Genomic DNA, 26,850 nt, shown 5'->3' with positions numbered 1-26,850 from the left:
TGGTCTCTGCTGTCTTCCTTCCAGACTGGGAGACCGTGTCTTTGCAGGGGCTTCTCTCGAACACCGTTTGCGTGTGCGGGGGCTCGGAGAGACAGTCAAGCAATGCTTGTACCTTAATTACCCCTGTTCATGAATGAAAATACCGGATACACAAACAGTATTTCATCCGTACTTATCTTTACATATGATCGATGATCGTATGGCTTCCTTGGATCCAGTTGAAGAGTTTATGTCTTTTTGCCAGCAAAAGACATTAGCGCGCTTTGTTCTCCTCCTATCCCGTGTTTTTGTTCAGGTAGTGGCGTCACAGGAAGTCAGCAGTTATCCCGTTTCCTGGTTGTGCCGGAAGAAGGTTAATGCACTTTATTTTGAAAACTCGAGAAATGTCTGTACCGGAGTTTAATGTTGAAATCCATGGCTGTGGGTCCCAACAACTGGAAAAGGGTGGCTTGTCCTCTTCAGGTTGGAGGGGAGTTCTTGCCTCAAGTGGAGGAGTTCAAGTATATTTGTCGAGAGAGGATTTTGGGTCGGACCAAAGCGCTGACAAGAGCTCGGTAGTTTATTCTTAAAAAAGGTCGAAACGTAACAAAAACACTGCAGGTATGAATCCAGAGACAAAATCCAAAACTTTCAAAACACTGCAGGTACTTTGGAAAAACGTAGCATAAGCGAAGCAAAAACAAAACATAGTCATGGTAGGGAAAGGGGTAATCGACAGAATAACAGAAGGAACCAGCCCAGAACAGAGACACCAAACCAACTAATATACTGGGGGAAAAACAAAAGCAGATAATCAACGGAACAGGGAACAGGTGCGACAAGGGGGCAGGAAAGGAGCAGGAATAGGTGAAACAAATACAAAGGCTGAGGAAGAGTGAAAGGACAGAAAACACAAACTAAGCAAGAGAATAAATCAGAGGAGGAAATAAAGAACTAGAATAACTATGAACTAAAGTAAACAGAGAAACTAGAGGGGAACATAGAAACAATAACCTAAGAAATAAACAAAGAGCCATAAGGAGAATCTAAATTACAAAATAAACCATTACAAGAACCCACAAAGTCCAAAATGTCAATCCATGACATAGCCCCCCCCCCCCCCCAAGGTCGGATTGCAGACGACCTCTGGGAACTAACAAGAGTTAAAAGCAAAACAACCCACCCAGGGTGGGCGGAGGGAGGTCTTGGGAGGAGGGCCAGAGTCCAAAACAAAAGTAACTCCCAATAAACAAAACTAGAGTCCATGATCTCCAGGGGCAAGAACATAAATCCAGGAGGCCGATGATCAGGGGGCCTGCGACGACAAAGCCAACGATGAAGGAGCTGATGATCCGGAGGCCGGCAATGAAGTAGCCAATGAAAAGACTGACGGTCAGGAAGCCGGCAGCGTCGAAGCTAGTGGTGAAGAAGCAAGTGTTCTGGAGGCCTGCAGCGACGTAACCAGCGATGAGGCCGATGATCCGGAGGCCTGCAGCGGAGGAGCCAACGAAGAGGCAGGTGCCTCGGACACCTGCGGCGAGGAAGCAGGTGCCTCGGAGACCTGCGGCGAGGAAGCAGGCGCCTCGGAGTCTGGCAGTGGAGATGCCAGGCAAACCCACGAAGCGAGGAGTCAGGCAGTCTATGACGTGGCAAGATCCTTAGAGACTTGAACCTGGCGTCCGGAGTGGACCCAGGCTTAGAGTCGTAAGGTGTATGGTCAGGAGTACGGTCAGTCAAAAAGTCAGTCGTCAAATAGTCGAGCTGTGGTGTGTCAGGCTCAGAGTCAGGCTCTGGTGTGTCAGGCAAAGAGTCAGGCTGCAATGTCTCAGGCAAAGGGTCAGGCTCTAGTGTGTCAGGCAAAGGGTCAGGCTCTAGTGTGTCAGGCAAAGGGTCAGGCTCTAGTGTGTCAAGCAAAGAGTCAGGCTCTGGTGTGTCAGGCAAAGAGTCAGGCTGCAATGTCTCAGGCAAAGGGTCAGGCTCTAGTGTGTCAGGCAAAGGGTCAGGCTCTAGTGTGTCAGGCAAAGGGTCAGGCTCTAGTGTGTCAGGCAAAGGGTCAGGCTCTAGTGTGTCAGGCAAAGAGTCAGGCTCTAGTGTGTCAGGCAAAGGGTCAGGCTCTAGTGTGTCAGGCAAAGGGTCAGGCTCTAGTGTGTCAAGCAAAGGGTCAGGTTCTAGTGTGTCAGGCAAAGGGTCAGGCTCTAGTGTGTCAGGCAAAGGGTCAGGCTCTAGTGTGTCAGGCAAAGGGTCAAGCTCTGGTGTGTCAGGCAAAGGGTCAGGCTCTAGTGTGTCAGGCAAAGGGTCAAGCTCTGGTGTGTCAGGCAAAGGGTCAGGCTCTAGTGTGTCAAGCAAAGGGTCAGGTTCTAGTGTGTCAGGCAAAGGGTCAGGCTCTAGTGTGTCAGGCAAAGGGTCAGGCTCTAGTGTGTCAGGCAAAGGGTCAGGCTCTAGTGTGTCAAGCAAAGGGTCAGGTTCTAGTGTGTCAGGCAAAGGGTCAGGCTCTAGTGTGTCAGGCAAAGGGTCAGGCTCTAGTGTGTCAAGCAAAGGGTCAGGTTCTAGTGTGTCAGGCAAAGAGTCAGGCTCTGGTGTGTCAGGCAAAGGGTCAGGCTCTGGTGTGTCAGGCAAAGTGTCAGGTTCTAGTGTGTCAGGCAAAGAGTCAGGCTCTGGTGTGTCAGGCAAAGGGTCAGGCTCTAGTGTGTCAAGCAAAGGGTCAGGTTCTAGTGTGTCAGGCAAAGGGTCAGGCTCTAGTGTGTCAGGCAAAGGGTCAGGCTCTAGTGTGTCAGGCAAAGGGTCAAGCTCTGGTGTGTCAGGCAAAGGGTCAGGCTCTAGTGTGTCAGGCAAAGGGTCAGGCTCTAGTGTGTCAAGCAAAGGGTCAGGTTCTAGTGTGTCAGGCAAAGGGTCAGGCTCTAGTGTGTCAGGCAAAGGGTCAGGCTCTAGTGTGTCAAGCAAAGGGTCAGGTTCTAGTGTGTCAGGCAAAGAGTCAGGCTCTGGTGTGTCAGGCAAAGGGTCAGGCTCTGGTGTGTCAGGCAAAAGGTCAGGCTCTGGTGTGTCAGGCAAAGGGTCAGGCTGTAGTGTGTCAAGCAAAGAGTCAGGCTGCAGTGTGTCAGGCAAAGTCAAAAGGTCAGTCCGTATTTCCAGTAACACCCCCCAGAGGAAACTGAGCAGGTGCTCTGCACCAGGTCGTGAAGGTAACCCGACCACGGGCTCCTCCGAATCATGGTGTGGAGGTGAAGGCAGCCCACCCACGGGCTCCTCCGTGTTGTGACGATGTTCTGTAGACCCGGCGGCGGCCGGCTGAGGCTCTGTAGACCCGGCGGCGGCCGGCTGAGGCTTTGTAGACCCGGCGACGGCCGGCTGAGGCTATGTAGACCCGGCGACTGCCTGCTGAAGCTCTGTAGATCCGATAACGGCGGGCTGAGGCTCTGTAGGCTCTGTAGGCTTGGCTGCATGCTGTGAGTCCTGAGACTTGGCTGCATGCTGTGAGTCCTGAGGCTTGGCTGCATGCTGTGAGTCCAGCGGCTTGGCTGCCCTAACGGCCACGAGAAGAGGGTCGAAGGGACCTCCAGCGGAGAGTGGAGCTGGAGCGTCTAACCATCCCACAGCAAGAAACTCAGCCTGAAGTAATGAGTGCACCTGGTCCAAATCCTCTGGGTGATCCATTAGATGGAGCACGAATCTACAGCAACGATTCAGAATCAGAATCAGCTTTATTGCCAAGTTCGTGCATACAAACAAGGAATTTGACTCCGGTACACTTTGCTCTTTTGTTCTGTTTTTGCATTACAGAATATACAAATTTACAATTTACAATGTACAATATACAATGTACAATGCAATATTCTGCATTACAGAATATACAAATTTACACTTTACAATGTACAATATACACATATCTAATAGAAAAGGTGCATTTGCAACATCTGTATGCTGTTGTTCTGTACTCTATTGAATGTTCATCAGAGAAAAAGCCTGGGGGAAGAAACTGTCTTTGTGGCGGCTGGTTTTAGTGAACAGTGCTCTGTAGCGACGGCCTGAAGGTAAAACTCTAAACAGTTTATGTGCAGGGTGTGTGGGGTCGGCAGAGATTTTGGCAGCTCTTTTCTTGACCCTAGACCTGTATAAGTCCTGGATGGAGGGAAGGTCAGCTCTGATTATTCTCTCTGCAGTCCTGATTATTCGTTGCAGTCTGGACCTGTCCTGTTTTGTGGATGAGCCAAACCATACTGAGATGGATGAAGACAGGACAGACTGAATGATGGCAGTGTAGAAGATGACCAACAGCTCCTGTGGAAGGTTGAACTTCTTGAGTTGTCTCAGGAAGTACAGTCTCTGCTGGGCCTTCTTTCGAACAGTATCTATGTGCGAAGACCATCTCAGGTCCTCAGAGATGGTGGTTCCTAAGAACCTGAAGTGGTCCACGGCCGATACAGTGTTGTTGAGGATGGTGAGGGGGGTGTATGGGGGTGGTGTTCTCCGAAAGTCCACCACCATTTCCACAGTCTTGAGTGGGTTCAGTTCAAGGTAGTTCTGACCGCACCAGTGTACCAGCCGATCCATCTGCTGTCTGTATGCAGACTCATCACCGTCCTGGATCAGTCCAATGACAGTGGTGTCGTCTGCAAACTTAAGGAGTTTCACGGACGAGTCCGATGAGGTGCAGTCATTTGTGTACAGAGAGGAGTGGGGATAGAACACACCCCTGGGGGGCACCAGTAGTTATTGATCTGGATCAGGAGAAGATGCTCCCCAGTCTCACCTGCTGCTGTCGGTCTGTCAGGAAGCTGTTGATTCACTGACAGGTGGAGGCTGGGACGTTGAGCTGTGTGAGCTTCTGGTGGAGGATGTCTGGTATGATAGCGTTGAAGGCCGAGCTGAAGTCTACAAACAGGATCCTGGCGTACGTCCCTGGGTGGTCGAGGTGTCGCAGGATGAAGTGTAGACCTAAGTTAACAGCATCATCTGCTGACCTGTTTGCTCAGTAAGCAAATTGCAGGGGGTCCAGCAGGGGGCCTGTGATGTCTTTCAGGTGCTTCAACACCAGCCGCTCAAAGGATTTCATGACCACAGACGTCAGGGCTACAGGCCTGTAGTCATTTAATCCTACGATGGTGGGTTTCTTGGGAACCGGGATGATTGTTTGAGGCAGGAGGGGACCTCACATTTCTCCAGTGACTTGTTGAAGAACCTTGTGAGGATCGGAGCAAGTTGATGTGCGCAGGCTTTCAGACATGATGGGGAGACGTTATCAGGTCCTCCAGCTTTCTTTGTTTTCATGCGCTGAAAGAGCCTGTTTGCCTCTTCCTCGGAGATCTTTTGTGCAGGCAGAGGATCTGATGATGGGAGTTTGGTTGCTTTATGGGAGGAATTTGTTCCTGAATGGGATGTAGAGGGGATGATTTGAGGTGTAAATGGCTTCTTGTCATGTCTGCAGTAGAAGCCATTCAGACGGTTGGCCAGGAGACGACTCTGTTCAGGATGGGTGGAGGGGCTCTAGTAGGCAGTCAGGTTTCTCAGACCAGTCCATACAGCTGAAGTGTCACCAGTAGAAAGGCTGTTCTTAAGCTTCTCACTATAGCTTCTCTTAGCTGCTTTGATCTCTTTTGTTAGTTCGTTCCTGGCCTTCCTGTACCACGCCCAATCTCCACTGCTGTGAGCTTCTTCCTTTTCCCTGCGCAGATTCCTGAGGTGTGGAGTAAACCATGGCTTATTGTTCCCAAAGGTGCAGAAGGTCTTGTCTTGGTCTGCACACACATGTCCTCACAGAAACTGATGTATGATGTCACCACATCAGTTAGTTGGTTTAAGTCAGTGGCTGAGGTTTCAAAAACAGTCCAGTCTGTGCATTCAAAGCAGGCCTGTAGCATCTGCTTTGATTCCTCAGTCCACTTCTTAACAGTGTGAACCTTGGGTTTGGAAGCTCTTAGTTTCTGTCTGTAAGTTGGGATGAGGTGGATTAGATAATGATCCGAAAAACCCAGAGCAGCCCTGGTAACAGCATGATATGAGTCCTTTAAAGCTGTGTAACAATGGTCCAGTGTGTTTTTGTCTCTGGTGGGACACTTAATATGCTGTCTGTATTTGGGGAGTTCATTGGAGAGGTTTGCGCTGTTAAAATCTCCCAGTATTATGATGAAAGAGTCCGTGTATTTTTTCTCCAGGTCTGTAATCAGCTCAGAAAGATGTTTTTCCGTGGCAGAAGTGCAGCCATGCGGTGGAAAATATGAGCCAATTATTATAAACGAGGAAAACTCTCTCGGTGAGTAAAACGGCTTACAGATTATGGAAAATGACTACAGATCCGGGCTACATGTTTTTCCCAGCAGTTTTACGTCTCTGCACCAACTTTCATTTATATAAAAGCAGATTCCGCCACCTCGCTTCTTCCACGATATCTCCGTGCTGCGATCCGCTCTGAGCAGCTGGAAGTCCGGCAACAGTAATGCGCGGTCCGGGATGTTTTCACTCAGCCATGTCTCGGTGAAGCAGAGAACCGCTGATCCGTGGAGGTCCGTGTTTTTACCGGTGAGAAGAAGCAGCTCGTCCATCTTGTTGTTGAGAGAGCGGACGTTTGCCAGGTGGATTGAAGGCAGTGGTGTGCGAAGTCCTCTTTTGCGGAGCTTTACCAGTGCGCCAGCACGCTTTCCCCTCCGCTGTTTTCGGCGCAGAATCCCATATAGAGCCGCAGCTCCACTCGCCAGGAGCTCAGTGAACCTCGGATCAATGAAAGATGGTGAAAAAAACCCAAGAGAGGACTCTCTGATGTCGAGAAGTTCCTCTCTACTGAATGAGACCACAGGATTGTGGCCCGACACCACAGAACTGTGGCTCGAAAAACATAAAAACACACAAAATACAAAAACAAAGAGAGAGCGAAGCTCCGAGGCTGCCGTCGTCGGCGCCATCTTGAATGTGATTCCTCATAAGTTTCCTCTTTATTTCTTCCAGCCCGGCTTCAATCCTACTCGGGGCTGGAGGCTGTACTGGCGGCTGAAGAACAGCAGAGGGCATGACGAGCTCAGGCGCTGCTGCTGCTGCTGTGGAATGCTTGCGGCGCCGGCGACATCTCCGACGAGACGGGGCAGGATTCAAACTGGGAGAGTGTGCTGCAAGCAACTCTGGCTCCGAAAACGAGGAGGAAAAACAGACTGGAGCCAGTAACTCACTCCGGGGATGAGGAGAGGGTCTGTGGCGCAGCGGACCGGTACCCGGAAGGGGAATGGCCAGCCTGGAGCCCCAAAACGGTGACCGCTGCTTTCTCTCCTCTGCAGCCTGACGAGAGCTCTTCTCCGCTTCCCGTCTCAGGTACTCCCACAGAGTAATCACACTATTGTCTGCTTGGTCCATCTGGCTGGTTCCTAATGTCGAGGGAGGATTTTGGGTCGGACCAAAGCGCAGACAAGAGCTCGGTAGCCGCATCATAGTTTATTCTTAAAAAAGGTCGAAACGTAACAAAAACACTGCAGGTATGAATCCAGAGACAAAATCCAAAACTTTCAAAACACTGCAGGTACTATGGCAAAGCGTAGCATAAGCGAAGCATAAGCGAAGCAAAAACAACACATAGTCATGGTAGGGAAAGGGGTAATTAACAGAATAACAGAAGGAACCAGCCCAGAACAGAGACACCAAACCAACTAATATACTGGGGAAATAAAAAAAGCAGATAATCAACAGAACAGGGAACAGGTGCGACAAGGGGGCAGGGAAGGAGCAGGAACAGGTGAAACAAATACAAAGGCTGAGGAAGAGGAAGAGTGAAAGGACAGAAAACACAAACTAAGCAAGAGAATAAATCAGAGGAGGAAATAAAGAACTAGAATAACTATGAACTAAAGTAAACAGAGAAACTAGAGGGGAACATAGAAACAATAACCCAAGAAATAAACAAAGAGCCATAAGGAGAATTTAAATTACAAAATAAACCATCACAAGAACCCACAAAGTCCAAAATGTCACTCCATGACAATATTGGGGTTCACGAGCTTCATGAACTTTAGGTCATAACCGAAAGAACGAGATCCCAGATACAAGCGGCTGAAATGAGCTTCCTCCTCCTCCCTTAGATATAGGGTGAGGAGCTTGGCTATCCAGGAGGGGGTCGGAGTAGAGCCACTGCTCCTCGACATCGAGAGGAGCCAGTTGAGGTGGCTCAGGCATCTATACCAGATGCCTACAGGACACCTTCCTCGGGAGGTGTTTCAGGCACGTCCCACTGGGAGGAGGCACAGGGACGGCCCAGGGGAAGCTGGAGGGATTATGTCTCTCGGCTGGCCTGGAAAGGCCTTGAGCTCCCCCCGGAGAAGCTGGAGGAAGCGTCTAGGGAGAGGAATGTCTGGGTGTCTCTACTGAGTCTAAAGCCCCTGCGACCTGGTCCCGGATAAAGCGGAAGACAATGACTTCGACACATATGTTTATGAACTTTTAAATAATGAGGAAATAACATTAAAGACACAGTAAAAAAAAAAAAAAGAAAAAGATTAAATACAGCTATCAACAATAAAAGCCACAGAAGGTTTTTGAAGAGGACCATTGAGTATTTCAGGTGTTGTTTAAATTCCCTCTATTCTACCAAATTTCACATTATCATTGTTGAAGATCTAAGAGTAATGCACCCTTACTTTGTTGTATGCTATCACGTGTACAGGAGGCTGCATGGAGCTGTTGGTAACTGCTGCTTTCCTGCAAGGGGACCCTGGGTTTAAATCCAGACCCAGGATCTTTTAGCATAGAGTTTGCATGCTTTTCCTGTGCATGCCTGGGTTTTCTCCAGGATTCTCCCACAGACCAAAAACTAGTGCAAAAGTGAATTAATTTTTGTCCTGTGTGTTTTGCCCTGTGATGCAGTGGCGATCTGTCCAGGGTGTATGCTGCATCTCGCCCAATGACCGCTGAAATTAAGCCACTGCCCAACCCATGCAGCGACTCTGCAAGAATAAGCAGGTATAGACAATGAATGGATATCAGGTATACAATGGAATTACAATACATTGATTTAATTTTGGTGAACCACTGGAAATATTTTAGTTTCTGAGTTGAATAAAGGTGTCATACTGCCATATTCTCAGAGGAGGCTTTTTGTTTCTACTCTTCCATGTAAGCCATGCGTATTGGTCTTTTCTAATTGATTTCTCATAAACTCCAACATTTAACATGCTTACCAGGCATTATGTCTTTGAGCACTGCACACTCTGACCTTGGAAGGAATTTGCTGGAACTTTGACCTGTGGGAAGACTGGCAGCTGTCTTAAATGTTTGCTCTTTCTCATTGGAGTATAACAGAACAGACCTAAAAAGTTTTCAAAAGGCCTTGTAGACCTTTACAAAATGATACCTTTTGTAAACAATATCTTTCATTTTTGGCATTATCTTTATCACACCTGTATGCTCCAGAGCACTCTCTTTTTGTGGGCATAATTATCAGTGTTTTCATTCAATGTATTGAATAAAAACATTGATGAATAAAGGTCATTTATAGGTGTATTAGAAGTTAGAAAGGAGCCAAGGTTTCAATGCAAACTTTATACAGCAGCTAGAAAGCTTGGAGATCTGTTTATTATGACCTCTTTAAAAGATCACCAAGACGTATGGCTTTTTAAAAATAATATAGGCCCATGAAGAAATTGAGGTCAAAATGAATCCCTTTGAACAGAACTATAATATAAAAGCTATCGTCATCGATCACTGTTTTTTGTGTAGTTAGATTTGAATATTTGAGCCAAATACTCAAATTAAACTTGTGTGTGTAAAAGAATGAAGGCTGTTAAATAAGCTAAAGAGATCCAGCTTGCTGACAGACGTATCCTGAGGAAACACCTCAGAAACTACAGGAGCAGTGGGAATGTGTGAATGTGGAACCATCTGTAGTTGTAAACAGCTCATTCAGCTGCTGTTCACTTCAGACACTTGGTTTGTTTATGTCAAGGGTATTCAATTAAAACTGACTGAGGTCTAGTCACAAACAAATCCTCCTAGTAAAAGCTCTGACCAGAAGTCCAGCTTTTGTCTTTTTGTGTCTTATCTACCCAAATGTTCACATTTCAACTTTTAACAATTTGCACTTTTAGAGTAAACAACAAACTATTTTAAGATAAATAAAAGCAATCCCTGGCAAATGAATTTTAGGCCTTTATTTCAGATTAAAACAAAACCTCAGAATAAAATACATTTCAAAAGTGCAAACAGAGCCTAATAACCCCTTTGTCTCTTAAATTGAATAGGTCCCACCATAAAGAATTTAAGGCTAGGAAAAAACCAAGCGCAAACAGTGCAAGCAAACAATTTTGTAAAACAGATCAGCATCTTCAGAAAACAATGAATAAAATGTCTCCTCTAGGGGTAAAATGAAAATAGAGCTTTTAACACCATTATTCCCATTTGGGTTATTATTTCTTTCTTTTGCTTTGTTTCCACATCTTAATGACAATAGCTTGAAGGATGTTAAACATTGAAACAATTTAATAGGTCCTGTGAATCCCAGCTTACCACATGAGTCTGTGAATTCCATTAAGCAATCAATCACTGTTGACTCTTTCTGTTATTCTTCTTTTGGAAAGGAAGAGGAGTGAAACCTGAAACCGTTATTTCCAATAGCCCTCCCATTTCTCTGTTTGCTCCCACGTTTGTTCCCCTTTTCCTGGAGCCACTCTACTTTCCCAGCTGGGCTCCAAACAGCCCAACATTGCCACCCTACCTGCCCAAGCTGTTCCACATCTTATCCCAAGAGATACCACTGTGGTACTTAATGCCTTCTGTTTCTGCTTCTGAAGGTAGGTCTCTGAACTGCTATGCTGCCATACATTGACCGGTTTGAAAAGATCTGCTCAGGAAGAATGAGAGAACATTGGAGAAACGCTTTGACAGCTTTGTCAAACTGGTGTCATTGGGTGTTCATTATTCAGATGTGATGTGTTTTAACAGCGTCTGGTGGCTCTTTTTATTTCAAACTGACTGACAGCAACTTTATTTACTGAAAACAAACTTTAAGACATTGTCATTAGTTTAAATTTAATTTAACCTTAATTATTATTATTATTGTTGTAGCAATGAATGGGAGATATACTTGATAAAATTTGATTTTGGGTGGAAGGTTTTATTTTTGTGTGTTTTTATTTCCACATGTATGAATTAATGTTTTCAACTTGTGATTGACTGGAAAATAGTATAATAAAATATGAGCGGCAAAAAAGCACACAAAAAGTAGTTTTAAAACAGATCTAAACATTATATAGTAAGTGTCTTGCTTGCTTACAGTTATAAAAAAGAGCAACGGTCTTATATAAGCTGTAAACGTTCACAGTCCATGCTACGAAAAGAGGGCTGGGCCTCTCCCAGGAACAAGTTGTACACTGTTGCTACACTGTGTGCCACAGTATTTGCTGCAGAAGGCAGGGTAAATTTACTTGATTGTGAAAAAGTTGAGAAAAGGAATAACCTCTGCATATTTTACTCTAAATCAACTTTTGTAGAAGTTTTCTTGAAACACACAGCACCAATTTATGTTCAGGGATATATAAAAATAACTTCTGGTCTCACTAAATTACATGAGGGAATTACAAAATAAGTTATGATAATATTAAAGAGGCTAAATACATTAAGCTATGAGACCAAAGGAGTTTAGTAGAACAGCACAGGTCATCTGCGTTTTTTTTTTCTTTATCTCATCTATAATATTTTTTTGCAAGTATTGTTTTCTATACTGTTACTCTTTACTTTTATACTTGTCTTGGGCAAAACTGCAAAACTGTCGACTGATGACTGCCTGATGGTATGATGGACAGACCTGGTAAACCCAAACAAGTGGTGAGAGTGAACTGGGAACTGGCAGAGAACCCAATATTGGGAGATGTGTGACCTCCAGAAGTTCATTTTCTGAGGGACTAAAGAACATCAGAATAAATGGATATGGGGTTGGAATTTCTGGTGGTCTCAAGACATTTTCTGGAAAACCGTATTAAAACTCTGTAAGGAAAAGCAAGGGCCATCCCAAGCTATGTATGGTTGTAGGACTGGAAGGGGGTGTGGGGTGTTAGTGGAACAATGCTTACTCAGACTGACGATATTGATGGGTGGTGGAAGGAACACTTTCAAAATCTCCTCAATCCAAATGTCATAATGAGGGTTTCTGTTGGACCACTATACGGGGAAGGACTCCTGAAGCTCGAAGTTTGCAGGTAAGACAACACTTTGTTGCTCATGGCTGGACACGGACAGGGTACCAGGCGTCCACACAAACAAAACAACACATAAGGAACCAGCGGGGAACAAAGGAAACAAACGGGCCTAAATACAAAACTGGACAGCAGGGGGAACCATTGACACACGTGACTAGACAATCAGAGGAAAACACAGAACAGGTGTGGGCTTGGGGTGCAGGGAGACAGAAAACAAAGGACCATACCAGGTAAAATAACAAAACACAACTGAAGAACTCAAAACACTAGCAGGTATGATATAGTCCCTCCCTTTAAGGGCGGATCCCAGACGCCCACAAAACAAAAACAAAACAAACATCCGACAAGCGCGGGCGGAGGGGGCCTCAGAAGGAGGGCAAGAACCAAAAGCAAAACAACCCGACCAGGGCGGGCAGAGGGGGCCTTGGAAGGAGGGCAAGAGTTCAGGCAGCCGGCCCACATCCAGAGTTCAGGCGGCCGGACCGGTGGCTGTCCCCGGCAGATCCAGCGATCGGCAGGAGAACCAACAGTGGAGCTCAGAGGCGCAGTGCGAAGACCGCTGGGACCTTTGGCAAGGCCATGGAGATCTGCCGCGGAGCCGGCAAGACACAGCAGGCGGTGCGTCCTTGCACCCTCTCAGGGACCAGAATTGGAGACTGGTCCTCCACGAACTCCTCCGGAACAGGAACCAGGGATGAAGTCAGTTCGTTCTCAGAGCACTCCAGGACAGGACCGGGAAGTGGAGCAGGAAATGGAGGCAGTCCATCTAGGAGCCCCTCACGGACAGGAACAAAGTGTGAGGGTGGCTCGGCTTGGGACCCCTCCGGAACAGAATTAGGAACAGGATCGAGGTGGGGAGGCGGTTCTTCCATGAACCCCTCCGGAACTGGACCAGGAACAGGATTAGGAATCGGAAGCAGCGGTGATGGCTGATCAGGAGCTAAACTATGAGCTGGAAAACCGTGTCGAGCTTCGGTGGAGAGGCGGGTGGAGGAGGGAGCGGGAGATCTCCTCATAGAAGCGACAATTTCTCCCAGGGCCCTTTGTCGCTCTGCCTCAATCTCATGGTGAATCCGAGGTTTGTGGAAATAATCCCTCCTCGCCTCGAGCCAGTCTTGGAGGCTGCCAGCTATTTTCAGCCTTCTCCATGTTGAGCTGGGAGAGGTTACCAGGGGAAAAAATCATTTGGCCAAAACCTCACCCCTCTTGAATTCCCTCACCATTCCTCCCGCTTGGTCCCATTGGCTGGTTCCTCCTGTAATAATGAGGGTTTCTGTTGGACCAATATGCGGGGAAGAACTCCTGAAGCTCGAAGTTTGCAGGTAAGACGATACTTTATTGCACATGGCTGGACATGGACAGGGTACCAGGTGTGCACACAAACACATACAACACATAAGGAACCAACGGGGATCAAACGAAACAAACGAGCTTAAATACAAAACTGGACAGCAGGGGGAACCATTGACACACGTGACTAGACAATCAGAGGAAAACACAGAACAGGTGTGGGCTTGGGTTGCAGGGAGACAGAAAACAATGGACCATACCAGGTAAAATAACAAAACACAAACTCAAGAACTCAAAACACAAGCAGGAATGACACCAAACACATATGGGAAATAAGGGTCCAACAAACTGTTAAGCATTACATTCAGGAGGAGCAATCTTGGCTTTCACCCTGGCTGTGAAAAGGTGGACCAGATGATTCCCTAGGTCAGGGGTTGGCAACCTTTAGTGTGGTCTTCACACATGCTCTCTATTTTGACTTTATGATGCTAATGCTGGAGAAAACTTGTGAATCAAGTATGTTTAACCAAAATTGGACACAATTCCAAATGCATACTTTTTCATGTTCATATATGTTGTGATTATGATGATGAATATATTATTTAATCTTTTATGAAATAATATTTCTGTCTATTAAGGGTTGTCCCATGAATACCAGCCCAATAAGGCGGTGGTATTAGGACAAAGTCGAAAGGGATGAGCCAAGCTCTGACATTAACCGGAAAACTCTGTACACACACAAAATGAATTCATGCAATTTCTTAAAATACAAGAATTTATTAACAAAAATAAGTCAGTCAGTCAGTCAGTCATTTTCTACCGCTTATTCCATAGTGGAAACTGGTGCCTATCTCCAGCAGTCTATAGGCGAGAGGCAGGGTACACCCTGGACAGGTCGCCAAGATAAAATATTATTTTAATAAAATAATATTTAAAAGAACGATTTGCTGAATAAAACAAACCTTCTGGATGACCAATTCTCAAGCTGAGCAGATAATCTGCTAGTACTAAAATGGCTCAACATTAACAAAACCAAACATCATAAAATTAAAATGTTTAGATTATTTCACTCTAAACTACTTCTCTCTGCCCAAAACACAACCTCTTACGTGAACCATGCTGAGGAAAAGTTGTTCAGGGCGACGAAGTTGAGGAAAGCATCCACAGTGAACAAAAAGGTTAACTTGCTAACCTCCGTAGCTGTAGAATGGGGCGGCTCGTTCGGTAGGCCGGCCAAACTGCACATTACTGCTGTAGCCACGGTGATGCAGCCCATTGTCCCGGGAAAACTGCTCCACTCGGCGTTGTAGAGACAGGGTCTCTGCTGGGAACTCTCTGGATCACAGTTTGCTTCTGTAGGCCTCAGAGAGAAAAGTCAAGCCACTCTTGTACCTTAATTACCCCATTCATGAATGAATACTGGATACACAAACAGCAATTCATTCGTACTTAACTTAGTGCATATGATCGCGTGATCGTATGACACTCTTGGATCCAGTTTGAAGAGTTATGTTTGTTTGCCTGCAAAGAGACATTAGTGCGTTGTGTCCCTCCGTCCAGTTCCTCTGGGGCCCTGAATGGAAGAGGTCAGTTTGTTGCAAAAGCGAGGTTTTTATTCGGACAGTGATGTCACGGGAAGTCCGCTGTAATTCCCTGTTTCTGGCTGTGCTGGAAGTAGGTTGATGTGATTTATTTTGAAAGTTCCAGAAAAGTTTTTACTGGGCATTCATTTTGTACCCATGGCTGGGGTCCCAACATATATGTGTTGAAAATGGCACTCCATATTTCAAAAACAAGTTTTTTAAGCTTGGGGAAGTTTTCAATATTATTTTATTTGTGCTCTTTAGTGAGAGTGGCCTTCTGACGAACGACTTCTTCGAGATCTGCTGTCTGGCTTTTGAACTTGGAAATCCATATGTCTTTATCCACTATGTTGGCCAGCTCTATTTCAAGATCTGACTGACTTATCCCTGTAAATGCGGCTATTTCAGCAGGAATGGATCAATGTCCAGTGGTGTGGCAGGGAAGGACACCATAATTGCATGTTGTAGATAATCCCAATTTATGCAATTTTACTCTTCTTTGAACCTTCTCGGTGATGGGAAGTGAGAGAGCGTACCTCTCTACATCTCTGGCAATCTTGCACTAAAATGACAGAACATCCTCCAGCCAACGCAGGGCCATATTTCCCTTTCCCTGGAAATTTTCATTCAGCAAGTGATGTGTCATATCCACCATGAAATAAAACTTCTTCAGCCAATTGAGGTCTCCCAGTTTGGGATAGCTGAGGCCTTTCCAAGAATGTTTTCGCATGTTCCAGAAAAGCAGCGAAGTTTTTCAACATGTCTTGCCTCAACAGCCACTAAACTCAGTTTGTGTATGTTTCGGGAGGGGGTTGGACATAGGGTTTTTGTTGGGCCTGTGACAGTAATAGTGACGCAGAATATCGGTAAATAGCGGTTATTGGCCTTAACAGCTGTATTGATATCGGATATTGATATTGGCCCAAATTTTCATATTGGTGCATCTATAGTGTCAACACACTTTACAAGACAAACAGATCTAATTTATATACAGAAATATACACTCACCGGCCACTTTATTAGGTACACCTGTCCAACTGCACGTTAACGCAAATTTCTAATCAGCCAATCACATGGCAGCAACTCAATGCATTTAGGCATATAGACATGGTCAAGACGATCTGCTGCAGTTCAAACCGAGCATCAGAATATGGAAGAAAGGTGATTTAAGTGACTTTGAACGTGGCATGGTTGTTGGTGCAAAAAGAGAAAATATCCAGTGGGCGGGAGTTCTGTGGGCACAAATGCCTTGTTGATGCCAGAGGTCAGAGGAGAATGGCCAAACTGGTTCGAGCTGATAGAAAGGCAACAGTAACTCAAATAACCACTCGTTACAACCAAGGCGTGTAGAAGAGCATCTTTAAACCCACAACACGCCGAACCTTGAGGCGGATGGGCTACAGCAGCAGAAGACCACACCGGCCACTCCTGTCAGCTAAGAACAGGAAACTGAGGCTACAATTCGCACAGGCTCACCAAAATTGGACAATGAAAGATTGGAAAAACGTTTCCTGGTCTGACGAGTCTCGATTTCTGCTGTGACATTCGGATGGTAGGGTCAGAATTGGGCGTCAACAACATGAAAGCATGGATCCATCCTGCCTTGTATCAGCGGTTCAGGCTAGTGGTGGTGGTGTAATGGTGTGGGGGATATTTTCTTGGCACACTTTGGACCCCTTAGTACCAATTGAGCATCGTGTCAACGCCAAAGCCTACCTGAATATTGTTGCTGACCATGTCCATCCCTTTATGACCACAGTGTACCCATCTTCTGATGGTTATGTCCAGTAGGATAACGTGCCATGTCATAAAGCACGAATCATCTCAGCCTGGTTTCTTGAACATGACAATGAGTTCACTGGACTCAAATGGCCTCCACAGTCACCAGATCTCAGGCCAATAGAACACCTTTGGGATGTGGTGGAACGGGAGATTGGCATCATGGATGTGCAGTCGACAACTCTGCATCAACTGTTTGATGCTATCATGTCAATATGGACCAAACTCTCTGAGGAATGTTTCCAGGATCTTGTTAAATCTATGCCACGAAGGATTAAGGCAGTTCTGAAGGCAACAAAGGGGGTCCAACCTGGTACTAGCAAGGTGTACCTAATAAAGTGGCCAGTGAGTGTATATCAGATAGTATGGACAGTGGGCAAATATTATATGTTATATTATATTTGCCCACTGTCCACAGTGTATAATCAGTTTAATATTATTTTGTAGACAGATTATAAATCTGATACATCTGGTACATTTTAACTCGATCCTGAGTTGTTATCGATTATGACAGATTTAAGGCCAGTATATAATCAACAACAAAAAAAGAAATTTGTTCTTTCTCTCAGACATCATTCTGATTTCATTATGGTCTTGAATCTCTGGACCTAAGAAACATTTCTAGGAGTTCTGCACAGTAGTTCTTGTAAAGTAGGAAATGTCTTGGTGTTTGAGTTTTCACCATTCCTCTGTTGTTTATGTTCTGTAAGCTGTTGCTATATCAGTTAATTCCTTTAGGTTAAATTTCTTACCTATTTCTTTTGTTTCCTGTGTATTCTAGATTATTGTTGTGTTCTGTTCTTTGTACTGTTGGGATTGTTTCTGTTTGTTCTCTGTTTGACGTTTTCCCGGGTTTGATCATGTCCTTGTGTTCTGCTCCACTTATGTGCAGTAGATTAGCCTTTCCACTTCAGCATCCCTGCTTTCCTTCTACTTCAGCTATTCCACAATTCTTTGATTAGCATATATAGTTTCTTAGATATCTATCTTCTGAACCTTAGTGTTTAAGCCCCTGTCTTCTCACCGTTCATTGCTGGATCTTTTCGTTACAATACCTGTTTCTTCTCTGTGATACTGCCTTAGATTCCGTCTCTCTCGTTTCTCTCCCAAGTTCCTGCCTGCACTTTTTACCCCAAAGTATTTTTATTTACATTTTAAATATTTCACAACATATTTTATAATCTGAAAATTCTGAAATGTCAGGTTGCAGATTTTCCTTCCAGGCATTCTTTTAATGAGAGTTTTCTAATGAGTGAAATACTGTGAAAGTATATAAATTCAGATGTGGCACCTTTTCTGAGACTGTCTTTGACCATCATTTGTAAGTTGAGAGCGATGGTTAATTAAGTGTTTTACCTACCTTAACCAATATTACCCCATGCTGGACTAAATTGTGATAATGAACTTGATTCTTTTAAGTATTTTTTAACAGTAAACCATGTTTTTATCATTTTATTTACAATTAGATTTTTGACTTGTTTTTGTTGTTTTTTTTTGTGTATGTCTTAGTAAGTAAAAATAGGAAAAGGTAACTTCAGACCATAAAATCCCAGTCCTGTACAATGAGGAGTCATCATTTGTAGAAAAATAAAATATGATAGGCCTCAGTTGTGCTGCCCGGTAATACTACAGTACATTTGGACAGTTCAGACCTCCTCAATCTTGTGGTAAATGCAATCAACAGATTTGGAAACATTCTCTTCCATTGTTCCACAAAAATTCCAAAAACAGTTTCACTGTTTTAGAGAACAGATCCAAAAGGTGGTGCCAGTGGAATATTTTGAAATGGAATTTTGACGAAAATCCAAACTGAAGGACTCATTTCAACCCCCTGGCCGTCCTATGAATCCACCGTGCGTCTCTCCTCCATCCAATCAGCGTCAGATACACGTCTTCAGTCAATCATCCTCCGAGGCTTTGCTTTTAAGGACCTCCAGTCATGGATTCCCCACTCTTCAGCTGAGCTTTGACCCTCCTCCGCCCCACCTCCACCATCTCCCTTCCATACTCCTCCTAGCTCCCTTACCTTCTTAGGTCTTCACTCCACCCCCAGTATCGGATCCCAACGGGGGAAGACTTATCTAATTCTAAGCCTAAGACGTTAATTCAAGCTTATGTTATTCTCAGCATTCATGTCTTCCTCCAGGGTCCGAGCACCAAATATATTAACTTTTATCAATAAACTTCTCTAATCGCCATCTTGTTTCTTATTGTGAGTCTTTTTAGGTTGAAATAAATAAAGTTACTTTGGTACAATATTCATTTTTAAGATATTAATTCTACCCATTGTTAATACTGACAATGATTTAATCTATCAAAAGATTTTTCTATTTCCAACATTGAAGGTTTATATTGGGCTGCATGGTGGCGCAGTTGGTAGCACTGTTGCCTTGCAGCAAGAATGTCCTGGGTTTGATTCCCGGCATGGGGTCTTTCTGCATGGAGTTTGCATGTTCTCCCCGTGCATGCGTGGGTTCTCACCGGGTACTCTGGCTTCCTCCCACAGTCCAAAGACATGCCTGTTAGGTTAATTGGTAACTCTAAATTGCCCTTAGGTGTATGAATGAGTGTGTTTGTTTGTGTGTTGCCCTGCGATGGACTGGCGACCTGTCCAGGGTGTACCCCGCCTCTCGCCCATAGACTGCTGGAGATAGGCACCAGCTCCCCCGCGACCCACTATGGAATAAGGAGTAGAAAATGACTGACTGACTATTCAGCGAAAACCACTTGATCAGCAGTAGGTAAAATTTCTATTACCAGATATTTGAATTACGTTATTTGAATTATTTAAATTACGACCAAATATATGTTCCACCCTAATGCCATCAGCTAAGTTGTTACTAAGCTACAGACAAAACGCCAATGCTTTTGTGGCAATTTCTGGTGATTTTAAACATGCTTCACTCTATGCTACACTTCCAATGTTTCAACAGTTTGTCAGCTGCTCTACCAGAGAAAACAAAACGTTGGATTTGTTTTATGCAAATGTCACTCATACATCTCTACAGCAAGACCTCCTCTAGGCAAATCAGATCACAATCTTGTTTTTCTCGTCTAGTCTCGTCGTCTTCCGCTTATCCGGGACCGGGTCGCGGGGGCAGCAGACTCAACAGAGACGCCCAGATGTCCCTCTCTCCAGACACCTCCTCCAGTTCCTCCAGGGAGAGCCCAAGGCGTTCCCAGGCCAGCCGAGAGACATAGTCCCTCCAGCGTGTCCTGGGCCGTCCCCTGGGCCTCCTCCCGGTGGGACGTGCCTGGAACACCTCCCAAGGAAGGCGTCCAGGAGGCATCCGGTATAGATGCCCGAGCCACCTCAACTGGCTCCTCTCGATGTGGAGGAGCAGCGGCTCTACTCCGAGCCTCTCCCAGATGGCCGAGCTTCTCACCCTATCTCTAAGGGAGTGCCCGGCCACCCTACGGAGGAAACTCATTTCAGCCGCTTGTATCCGGGATCTCGTTCTTTCGGTCATGACCCAAAGTTCATGGCCATAGGTGAGGGTAGGAACGTAGACCGACCAGTAAATTGAGAGCTTTGCTTTTCGGCTCAGCTCTCTCTTCACCACAACGGACCGGCACAGCGCCCCCATTATTGTGGCAACCGCACCGATCCGTCTGTCGATCTCCCGCTCCATTCTTCCCTCACTCATGAACAAGACCCCGAGATACTTAAACTCCTCCACTTGAGGCAGGAACTCCCCTCCAACCTGAAGAGGACAAGCCACCCTTTTCCGGTCGAATACCATGGCCTCGGACTTGGAGGAGCTGATCCTCATCCCAGCCACTTCACACTCGGCTGCGAACCGCCACAGCGCATGCTGTAGGTCTTGGCTAGAGGGGGCCAGCAGGACCACGTCATCTGCAAAAAGAAGAGACGAAATCCACTGGTCCCCAAACCAGACCCCCTCCGGCCCTTGGCTGCGTCTAGAAATCCTGTCCATAAAAGTTATGAACAGGACCGTGACAAAGGGCAGCCCTGCCGGAGTCCAACATGCACTGGGAACAGGTCCGACTTAGTGCCGGCAATGCGGACCAAACTCCTGCTCCGCTCGTACAGGGACCGGATGGCCCCTATTGATGCCCCCCACAGGGCATCACGAGGGACACAGTTGAATGCCTTCTCCAGGTCACGGAATGCGTGATGGCAGGATTGAGGAGATCCTCGAAGTACTCCTTCCACCGCCCGATAATGTCCTCAGTCGAGGTCAGCAGTCTCCCGCCCCTGATTTTTTCCCTGATTACTGAATCAGGGAAAAGTTCCCTTTTACGTTTTAACTAACGTTTGATTTCAACTTCAACTTCATAGACTCCAATGCATTCCTAGCGTGCGGTTGGCTCTATTCAATAGAATTCTATGTAGAGGAGACCTTACCATGAGAGTGAATGGAGTTATCAGAACGCTGGTTTGTAGTGTATTAATAAAGTTTGACTGACTGACTTATCTGACTGTTTTGTTGACATTCTCTTTAGCACAGCTCCATCTAGTGGATGCATAACGCAACCCCAGTCAAACGTTTGACTGCAGTAGCTTCTATTCTATGCGCCTTACAATCCGGTGCGCCCTATAGATGAAAAAAGTTCTAAAATAGGCCATTCAATGAAGGTGCGCCTTATAATCCTGTGTGCCTTATAGTGCGGAAAATACGGTAATAAAGTATTTTTGAATTGAATTGAATTGAATTGAATTGAATTGAATCGAACTGAATTGAATTGAATTGAATTCAATTCAATTCAATTCAATTGTTTTAGTACATTTAATGTGTGATCTCTGGAGTAGGATTCTTTAGTTCATTTGGGCTTATTAACATTATGGAGGATTTTGTTTTGTTTACTTTGCAACCTAAAATATCACCAAAGCTTTGAATTTGCTGTAACAATAGATCATTTGTTTTTTTGTTTTATCAGGAACAAATCATCTCATTTTCTTTTCAGTTTCCCCCACTTTTATTGCAACGATTTATGGATGTTGACACACTGCAACTGCAAGTGGCTCAATAGCTAACCTGAATATTAAAGGAGGGCATGGAACTTTTATTGATCTCTATTAGGTTTGAAATTTTTCTATTTGTTAATTATTTTAGCTGACTAATTTTTATATAAAACTGAACCCATTGAGCTCTAAAGTGAATAATATTCAATATCATTGTAACACCCCTCCTTGAACCGTCACCTTAACGTGGTGGAGGGGTTTGAGTGCTCAAATGATCCTAGAGGCTATGTTGTCTGGGGCCTAAATGCCCCTGGTAGGGTCTCCCATGGCAAACAGGTTCTAGGTGATGGGTCAGACAAAGAATGGTTCAAGAACCCTTCATGAAGAACACAATATCGAGGCACGTGACGTCGCCCGGTACGGCGGAGTCCCACCCTGGAGCCAGGCCTGGGGTCGGGACTCGTCGGAGAGCGCCTGGTGGCCGGGTTGCTCCTCGCGGGACCCGGCCGGGCCAAGCCCGAACGAGAGACGCGAGGCCATCCCCCAGTGGGCCCACCACCTGCAGGGGGAACCGTGAGGGACCGGTGCAAAGAGGATTGGGTGGCGGACGAAGGTGGAGACCTCAACGGCCCGATCCCCGGATGCTTAGGCTGGCTCTAGGGACGTGGAATGTCACCTCGCTGGGGGGGAAGGAGTCTGAGCTTGTGCGGGAGGTCGAGAGATATCGACTAGAAATAGTCGGGCTCGCCTCCACGCACAGCGTGGGCTCTGGAACCCATCTCCTTGAGAGGGGTTGGACTCTCTTCTACTCTGGAGTGGCCCACGGGGAGAGGCGGCGGGCTGGTGTGGGTTTGCTTGTTGCCCCCCAGCTCAGCCGTCTCGTGTTGGGGTTTACCCCAGTGGATGAGAGGGTTGTATCCCTGCGCCTTCGGGTTGGGGAGAGGTCTCTGACTATCATTTCAGCCTACGGGCCGAGTGGTAGTGCAGAGTACCCTGCCTTCTTGGCGTCCCTGTCGGGGGTGCTGGATAGTGCCCCTCCCGGGGACTCCATTATTCTGCTGGGGGACTTCAACGCCCACGTGGGGAACGACAGTGACACCTGGAGAGGCGTGATCGGGAGGAATGGCCTCCCCGATCTGAATCCGAGTGGTGTTTTGTTATTGGACTTCTGTGCTAGTCACGGATTGTCCATAACGAACACCATGTTCAAACATAAGGGTGTCCATCAGTGCACTTGGCACCAGGACACCCTAGGCAGGAGGTCGATGATCGACTTTGTTGTCGTATCATCAGACCTTCGGCCGCATGTTTTGGACACTCGGGTGAAGAGAGGGGCTGAGCTGTCCACTGATCATCACCTGGTGGTGAGTTGGATCCGCTGGAGGAGGAGAAAGCCGGACAGACTCGGCAGGCCCAAGCGCATAGTGAGGGTCCGCTGGGAACGCCTGGCGGAGCCCTCGGCCAGGGATGTATTCAACTCCCACCTCTGGGAGAGCTTCGACCAGATCCCGGGGGATGTTGGAGACATAGAGTCCGAGTGGACCATGTTCTCTGCATCTATTGTCGATGCTGCTGCCCATAGCTGCGGCCGTAAGGTCTGCGGTGCCTGTCGTGGCGGCAATCCCAGAACCCGGTGGTGGACACCGGCAGTAAGGGATGCTGTTAAGCTGAAGAAGGAGTCCTATCGGCTGTGGTTGGCTTGTGGGACTCCTGAGGCGGCTGACGGGTACCGTGAGGCCAAGCGTGCTGTGGCCCGGGCTGTGGCAGAGGCAAAAACTCGGGCCTGGGAAGAGTTCGGTGAGGCCATGGAGAAGGACTACCGGTTGGCCTCAAAGCGATTCTGGCAAACCGTCCGGCGCCTCAGGAGGGGGAAGCAGTGCTTTGCCAACACTGTTTATAGTGGGGGCGGGAGACTGCTGACCTCGACTGAGGACATTATCGGGCGGTGGAAGGAGTACTTCGAGGATCTCCTCAATCCTGCCATCACGCATTCCGTGGTGGAAACAGAAGCTGGGGACTCGGGGTTGGACTCTTTCATCACCCAGGCTGAAGTCACCGAGGTGGTTAAAAAGCTCCGCGGTGGCAAGGCTTCGGGGGTGGATGAGATCCGCCCTGAGTACCTCAAGTCTCTGGATGTTGTAGGGCTGTCATGGTTGACACGCCTCTTCAACATTGCGTGGCGGTCGGGGATAGTGCCTCTGGACTGGCAGACTGGGGTGGTGGTCCCCCTTTATAAGAAGGGGGACCGGAGGGTGTGTTCCAACTACAGGGGGATCACACTCCTCAGCCTCCTTGGTAAGGCCTACGCCAGGGTATTGGAGAGGAGAGTCCGACCGATAGTCGAACCTCGGCTTCAGGAGGAACAGTGTGGTTTTCGTCCCAGCCGTGGAACACTGGACCAGCTCTATACCTTCTACAGGGTGCTCGAGGGTTCATGGGAGTTTGCCCAACTGGTTCACATGTGTTTTGTGGACCTGGAGAAGGCATTCGACTGTGTCCCTCGTGATGCCCTGTGGGGGGTGCTCCAGGAGTATGGAATCGGGGGCCCTTTATTAGGGGCCATCCGGTCCCTGTACGAGCGGAGCAGGAGTTTGGTCCGCATTGCCGGCACTAAGTCGGACCTGTTCCCAGTGCATGTTGGACTCCAGCAGGGCTGCCCTTTGTCGCCGGTCCTGTTCATAACTTTTATGGACAGGATTTCTAGATGCAGCCAAGGGCCGGAGGGGGTCTGGTTTGGGGACCAGTGGATTTCGTCTCTTCTTTTTGCGGATGACGTGGTCCTGCTGGCCCCCTCTAGCCAAGACCTACAGCATGCGCTGTGGCGGTTCGCAGCCGAGTGTGAAGCGGCTGGGATGAGGATCAGCTCCTCCTAGTCCGAGGCCATGGTACTCGACCGGAAAAGGGTGGCTTGTCCTCTTCAGGTTGGAGGGGAGTTCCTGCCTCAAGTGGAGGAGTTTAAGTATCTCGGGGTCTTGTTCACGAGTGAGGGAAGAATGGAGCGGGAGATCGACAGACAGATCGGTGCAGCTGCCACAGTAATGGGGGCGCTGTGCCGGTCCATTGTGGTGAAGAGAGAGCTGAGCCGAAAAGCAAAGCTCTCAATTTACTGGTCGGTCTACGTTCCTACCCTCACCTATGGCCATGAACTTTGGGTCATGACCGAAAGAACGAGATCACGGATACAAGCGGCTGAAATGAGCTTCCTCCGTAGGGTGGCCGGGCACTCCCTTAGAAATAGGGTGAGGAGCTCGGCCATCCGGGAGGGGCTCGGAGTAGAGCCGCTGCTCCTCCACATTGAGAGGAGCCAGTTGAGGTGGCTCGGGCATCTATACCGGATGCCTCCTGGACGCCTTCCTCGGGAGGTGTTCCAGGCACGTCCCACCGGGAGGAGGCCCAGGGGACGGCCCAGGACACGCTGAAGGGACTATGTCTCTCGGCTGGCCTGGGAACGCCTTGGGCTCCCCCTGGAGGAGCTGGAGGAGGTGTCTGGAGAGAGGGACGTCTGGGCGTCTCTGCTGAGTCTGCTGCCCCCGCGACCCGTTCCTGGATAAGCGGAAGACGATGAACGAACGAACCATTGTAACATTGTGATTTCCTAGTCTTCCTGTTACAAACCCATTTTGATCTTTATTATTAATGGTTGACAGAACGTTTTGTAAACATTCTGCTAAAAGTTTGTTAATTATCTTTAGGTCTGAATTTAACAAGCTTAATTGGTCTAAAATTCTCACATTTGTTAGTGGATTGTCTGGTCTTGGCAGTAAAATTATTAAGGGGGGAGCGAACCATTCTGAAGAGCCCCTTAAAACATTTCCAGAAGTGGAATTGTTTTAGGTTGGGTCTTGGGTGCTCTCTCTCCTGGATCAGTTTAGGCCCCTCATCAAATGTGGGGTCTATTTCCTCCTCGCCACACTGTCTGCCAACTGGTGTATTGGTGGTTCTCAGTGTCCAGGGCTGGGTGCTTTGGTGTGTGCCAGCTCACTCCCGGTGACTGCTTGCCCGGGGCCTGTCCCCCTTGGCTCTGTCAGGCCTCCGCTTGGGGGTGATGTGCCCCGGGGTCTTGGGTTTCTGGGTCAATGGCTGGATCTGCTCCGGTGTACACGGCTGCCGACGGGGCCTGTGTGCTCGTCGCTGGAGCTCGCTGGTGCTTCTGCAATGTGGCTGCTGGGTGGTTCCCCTGGGACTCTCCTCTGCTCTTCTCTGGGGGGGTTGCAGTAGTCCCGGTGGTGGTCCTCCCGGGATTCCCGTGCTCTGAGGGACCTTTGGATGTCTGTGGCTCAGATCTCCTCCGTATCTGTCTCGGGTCCAGGGGGGCAGGTCTGTGGCTCCTCACACTCTCTATTGCATATTTTTTATGGAGAAACCTTATAAACACAAGCGCGCTCACACTCAGACCCACAGGTATTTAGATTCAGGTGGTAACAGATACACAGGTGCTCTATACTGAGCCACAGTTAACACTTAATACATCTTGCATTCATTAGTACCGTTCACTTTTCGGTTACAATGCTGTTTTATATATGTTTCTGCAGGTGTAGAAGCAGTCTTCTAGGGTGTTATCTAGTATTCTCTTCTTTCTCTCCTCCATTCTTTTCTCCTTCTCTCCCTTTCTTCTTTTTGCCCCAGCTCTCACTCTTTCTTGCTTCTTTTTTCCCTTTTTGTTTCTGTCTGCGTGTCCCTTGCAGCTGAAATAATGATTTTCCTAATATTTATATATTTTATAAATAGCATTTTAGCATTAGCCATAATGCTCCACTTGTGAAAGTAAAAACCAGTTGGGCTTCTTCTTGTCACTCAGATGACAATTCTGAGTGCTACTTTCCCGGTAAAAAAACAGTTTAACACGATAAATTTTAAAAAAAGGTGAGAAAAAGATCTAAAAAAAAAAACTGGTATCATCTGTGTTGGGCCATACACAAAAAAATCACAAAATTTAAACGCTATGACAGAAGAAAGCCTTGTATTATCAAGTATGTCCCATTTTATCTTAGTTGCATTTTTCACTTGGAAAGGAACTGTGTTATGAATAAGAGCCATATAGGCTCCACTAAACATAGGATGAAAAGGATACAGTAATTATGTTTTCTTTCCCCCTCCTCCTAATCTTGTTATGATCATCAGTCAGTGCTAC

The 26,850-nt window shown here is 47.0% G+C and overlaps 1 protein-coding gene across 2 annotated transcripts in view; it reads left to right on the top strand.

Annotated features, from left to right (window-relative positions):
• The first annotated feature begins 10,155 nt into the window (after positions 1-10,155).
• The window catches only part of LOC124865992 (sodium-coupled neutral amino acid transporter 3-like), a 95,827-nt gene continuing 79,132 nt past the window's right edge, over positions 10,156-26,850 (top strand). Inside the window, exon 1 of one of the 2 annotated variants that reach the window (XR_007037701.1) lies at positions 10,156-10,736. The gene's annotated coding sequence lies outside the window, so the exon portion shown is untranslated. The remainder of the gene's footprint in view (positions 10,737-26,850) is intronic. The other variant, XM_047361549.1, reaches the window with a different exon arrangement.

The sequence above is a fragment of the Girardinichthys multiradiatus genome, chromosome 1, assembly GCF_021462225.1.
Source record: "Girardinichthys multiradiatus isolate DD_20200921_A chromosome 1, DD_fGirMul_XY1, whole genome shotgun sequence".
In the NCBI taxonomy this organism is placed as follows: domain Eukaryota; kingdom Metazoa; phylum Chordata; class Actinopteri; order Cyprinodontiformes; family Goodeidae; genus Girardinichthys; species Girardinichthys multiradiatus.
The sequence above is the reverse complement of the archived record's forward strand: the minus strand, read 5'-3'. Positions and strand labels throughout refer to the sequence as shown.